Raw genomic sequence first — 5263 nt, forward strand, 5'->3', positions numbered from 1 at the left:
GTGTGCACACCCAGCAGGCGGGCTCTCACGCATAAAGTGCTCCTAGTCACACACGCGCTGTCACGAGGGCTCACACGAACACACGCGGAGGCGCAGGCGCACAAACGTAACGGAGCCTCCCTCACCCAACCCCCACCGCAGTCACACGCGTTCACTCGCACAGCCCCCATCCAGACCTTCCCCCTCCCCTCCCCGTGACGTCACCCGGGAGGGGACTCACCTCCGCTCCAGCCTCTCCCTCGGCTCCCCCAGGCAGCCCCGCAGCTCGCTCCCAGCACCAGCTGAACATCGCGCCTGCGCAGAAGCTGTTCATTGCTCCGCCCAGCCGTGAGGCGCCGCGCACAGCCTTCTGGGAAACGGAGTCCTCAGCTTGTCTGAGAGTGCGCAAGCCAGGGCGGTGAGGGCCCCTGCTGAGGGAGAGAGGCGGGTCCTTCGGGGGCGGGCCCTTCGTGGAGCGGGTCCTTCTGGGGGCGGGGCCCTCGGGGTCACTCCCTTTGGAGGCAGTGGGAGCCGCCACGCACTTGAATGGAATGTGACCCGCTCAGTTTTGCAGCCTCCTAGGCCTGGGGGGGGGGGGGGGGGGGGGGGGCGGGTGCCCTGGTCGCTCCTCTCCTTCGTACCTGGAGGCCCGGAGGCGGGGCCGTGGGAGAGCCAGCCTGGGAGGCGTGGCCGCCCCCCTGGCCGGGAGCCTCTCGGCAGGTGCCAGTCCTGGAAGGGCCCGTGGGGCCAGGACTAGCATGGGAGCCCTGGCTCCCGGCGACTCTGGATGCTCCGCCAGGCGTGTCTGCCAGGCTTGGCGTCAGGGGCCGGGACACGCGTGGACACTGCCCCTTCCTTCGCGGAGACGGCCTCTGGAGGGGAGTCACCTTCGGCAGAGTCTGGTGGGGGCAGTGAGGAAAGGCTGGGAGCTGGAGCTTCCCCTGAAGTCAGGGTGAGAAGGGCCGGTGGGGGGGGGGCGGGCGACTGCCTGGGCAAAAGCACATAAGTGGGAAACAGCGTGTGGGTTCTGGGGAATGGCCGGTAGGCAGCCTTGCTGCATGCAGAACCTAAGGAGAGAAGCGGAGTACAATGACTCCAGCCACACCAGGAAGGTCTTTAAAACACCCGGGCCCAGGACTTTGTGTTTTATCCTACCGTGTTTCCCCGAAAATGAGCCCTCCCCTTACTGTGTAAGATTCCTCTAAAATAAGCCCTCCCCCGAAAATAAGCCCTATTGAGATTGCTACTGTGGTGAAGGTGATCCCCTGCGCTACACGCTACATTACGGTACCCTCTGTAGGCACCGTCCCCCCTGAAACGCACCGCTGCATCCAATCAATCCAATCAGAGCTGCAGCCGTGAGAGCGTCATCCTGTTCTTCCCCAGTGATTTGCTTATTGAATAAAGGTACATTTTTTTGTTCACATTTACCTGTTTATTAAAATTGCTGTCAATGTTCATTAAAATAAGCCCTGCCCTGAAAATAAGCCCTCTGGTGTTTTTCTGTCCAAAAAAAATAATAAGACAGTGTCTTATTATCGGGGAAACACGGTAGGAGCAGGCAGAGGGGGTGGGGGAGAGGGGTAATGTGATCAGACCTGGACCACAGGAAGGTAGTTTTGGGATCTGTTTGAAAGATGCACCACAAAGGAAAGAGGCAAGAATCAGGGAGAGATTATTTTACTAGAGTGGTCATGAGAGCCTTACTTCTGTTGGTAGCCAAGTGCATGGAATAATGAATTACTTCTGTCAACCACCTTGTTTCTGAATATATCATGAGAGACTTGGTCCAATGGCTTGCTGAAATCCAGGGCAGGGATTCTCAACCTATTTTGTGTCGTGGGACCTATGCACTCCTCAGCATAATGTTTTAAAAATAATTTCATTGGTTTTGTTTGTGCAAAAATGTTCTGTTATGTAACCAAAATCATTAAATAGAAAAGAAATTCTATTCCTAATGATTACAAAATAAAATAAAATTTCTCAGAGTTAACCTATCAGGACACACTAAGAATGCTCATGAATATAACTGCAAAATATCCCACAGAAATAAAAGAAGACTTAAATCATTGGAGAGCTAGTCATTGTTCATGGTTGGGCCATGCCAGTATAATAAAATATACTATCTAAATTAATTTACAGATTTCTTGCTATACTGATCAAATCACCAAGTTTACTTTGTGGCACTATAAAAGTAACAATAATCATTTAGATAAATAAAATAATTTCAAGGAATAAAGGAGTTCAGTAGCATTATAAGATCTTATTCTATGTCATAAAACAGTAATCATCAAAACTGTCTGATCCTAGTAAACCAGCAACAGAGAGGCCTGCCTAGCCCAGCCTGGCAGCAACTGTCTAGGCACTGACCAGTTGGCTCCTCTCAGTCCACCAGTTTCAGAGCCTGATGAGCAGCCAGTCTAGCTGAAGGACCTCCTTGGTCTAGCCAGTCCAGCAGCAGACTGACCCTTCCAGCTAAGACATTAAATCCTAGGGGGAACAAGCCAGCTGCGCACTAGTCTCGGTACAGACATTGTATCTTCTGAAGACCCAATAAAGCAATAAACAGAGTATAGTTTGGAAGGTATAAGTTACCATGGCTAAGTATGTCTCCATATGTGTCTTACTATCATTGTATTTTGGGCTTCTCCTGGGTCCTTCTTGGACTTGGGCTATATTTATGGGAATGTGTGTTCCTAGTGTTGGGGGAAACGAGTCGAAATAAGTTATGGTGTAAATGCCTTTGCTTAAGATTTGAGTCTACTGGCTGATTCTTAAGAAGAAGCACACCAATGGGGGCTCGAGAACCTGGAGGATGATCACCTCCAGGCCAACTCTGAGAACCTTTGGAGTAGTAACAGCCACCCCCTTTGGGACCCAGTAGGCCACTGGTGGTCTCGATAGGCAAGTGAGCCCTGAAGGGGCATAAAACAAGTTTCTCTGAATCTCTCATCATTTCTTAAAGTGCTATAATATTCTATTGTATGCATATATGGTTCTCCTTCTAAGCACGGCTGAAATGATTTTTTTGTGCAGATATTTTTCAATGTCATATAACCCAAATTGTCCGTTTTATTTCCTGTGATCTTTTCTATCCCTTGTTTGGTCAAGAATTCTTCCCTTCTCTAAATCACTACTGATTAGAGAAATGCAAATCAAAACAACTCTGAGGTGCCACATCTCACCAGTCAGATTGGCTAAGATGACAAAACAGGAAAATGACAAATGCTGGAGAGGATGTGGGCAAATTGGAACACTAATGCATTGCTGGTGGAGTTGTGAACTGATCCAGCCTTTCTGGAGAGCAATCTGGAATTATGCCCAAAGGGCTATAAGTAATTTCATACCCTTTGACCCAGCAATACCACTCCTAGGGTTATATCCCAAAGAGATCATAGAAATGAGAGAAAGACCCATATGTATAAAAATATTTATAGCAGCTCTTTTTGTGGTGGCAAAGAATTAGAAATTAAGGGGGTGCCCATCAATTGGGGAATGGCTGAACAAGTTATGATATATGCATGTTATGGAATACTATTGTGCTATAAGAAACGAGGAGCAGACGGTCTTCATATTTACCTGGAGAGGCTTATACGAACTGATGCTGAGTGAGAAGAGTAGAACCAGGAGAAATTTGTACACAATTACAGACATAACGTATGTGTGATGACCAACTTTGATAGACTGGACTCTTCTCAGCAATGTAGTGATATAAGTCAACCCCAAAAGACTCACGATGGAGAGAAATGTGTGCATCCAGAGAAAGAACTTGAAAGAACTGAGTTTATATCCAGATGGAAGCAAAACACCTGATCTTTTTCCTTTTCTTGTTTGGTTTTATGTCCTCTTTACCATTTTTCATTCCATCTGATACAATCCGTCTTTATAACCTAATGTATAATGTGAAAGTATTTACAGATCCTATATTTGACTATATGCTGCCATGGTGGGGAGGGGAGGGAGGGGGACAAAATGTGAAACTCAAGGAATTGTGGAATTGAATCATGTAAACTAAAAGTAAACAAACAAATTAATTTTAAAAAATAAAAAAAATTAAAAAAAAAAAAGAATTCTTCCCTTCTCCATAGCTGTAAGAGCTACCTTCTTCCCCAACTCCTCAAATTGGGTTATGAGCTTGCCTTTTGTATCTAGGCCATGTGCCATTTGGAAGTAGGTCTAAGTCTAACTTCTGCTGGACAGCTGCCCAGTTCCCCCAGCAGTAGTTGGGTTGGATTTATCCAACTAGATAAGTTTATCCAACATGCTAAGCTACTATATTGATTTGTTTCTGGATCATGTGTACCTAATTTGTCCTACCAGTCAACTTTCTAGGCTTTTACCTGACACACAGCTTCGGTGATGGCTGCTTTGCAGGATAATCTGAGATCTGGAGCTGTGAGGCCCCCTTCCTTTCTATTTCTTTTCATTTTTTCGCTTGAGATTCTTGAGTTTTTATTTTTCCAGATGAAGTTATTAGGTTTTTTTCTAGTTCTATAGAGTAATATTTTGGTAGTTGGATGGTATGGCTCCAAACAAGTGAAATAATTTAAGTGGAATTGTCATTGGCACAACCCAACCAAGGGCAAGTAGCAGCCTTCTAATTACTTAGGTCTGTCTTGGTTGTGTTCATACAGTTCCCATGGGTGTGTCTTGATGGGTGGACTCCCCAATATTTTATACATTCTGTAGTTATTTTGAATGCAATTTCTCTGTGTTTACCTTTTGGGTTTTGTGGGTGCCATACCAAAAGCCAATGATTTATATGGGTTTATTTTACATTTTGCTACTTTGCAGATAAGTGGCAACAAAGTTATTAAGATTTTATGGGGAAACAGGAGTCACCCACAGACTCTTTGACAAACGCTAAAGTGCTTCACTGGTGTGAGAGTAGAGAGGGGGGCTAAGGGGCATGTGTCCTTGAGAGGCCCCACAGCACTGCCCACCAGGCCACACTGCCTCAGCACTTGGGACACAGCATCTCCATTCTCCAGTGGCTGTCCCAAGCACCTCTTATGCCACAGCTGAGGAGCCCCGAGTTTTAAAGACAAGACTGGCCATCATTCAATCATTCAGTCAAGGTAAATCACTTGGGATAAAAGCTGGTGATTATGCCCAGATCAGAGAAGGGTTTTAAAACCTAGGGCATAACTTGGCCCACTCAAGGCCTGTTGGCTAACCTGGTCGTTCTTCCTTCTTTCCTAGGATACGTGCCAGGAACTTCCCAGCCTCATGTCACCTTTAAGAGGACTCTCCATGGCATAGCATGTCTTATAATGAATTCTTC

At 46.7% G+C, this 5263-nt stretch overlaps 1 protein-coding gene across 5 annotated transcripts in view; it reads right to left on the minus strand.

Moving 5' to 3' along the window:
* LOC138170837 (zinc finger protein 345-like) overlaps positions 1-5263 on the minus strand; it is a 35236-nt gene that overhangs the window by 18084 nt on the left and 11889 nt on the right. For 3 of the 5 annotated variants that reach the window (XR_011170759.1, XM_069100342.1, XM_069100341.1), the window contains exon 1: positions 221-345. The exons of 1 other annotated variant lie outside the window; for it this stretch is intronic. The gene's annotated coding sequence lies outside the window, so the exon portion shown is untranslated. Of the gene's footprint in view, positions 1-220; positions 346-4733; positions 5216-5263 lie in introns of those variants that run through there. One more of the 5 variants, XR_011170758.1, reaches the window with a different exon arrangement.

This window comes from Petaurus breviceps, unplaced genomic scaffold (genome assembly GCF_028583685.1).
Source record: "Petaurus breviceps papuanus isolate PSGF00001 unplaced genomic scaffold, PetGlider_PUasm1.0 398, whole genome shotgun sequence".
NCBI classification, from domain to species: Eukaryota; Metazoa; Chordata; class Mammalia; order Diprotodontia; family Petauridae; genus Petaurus; species Petaurus breviceps.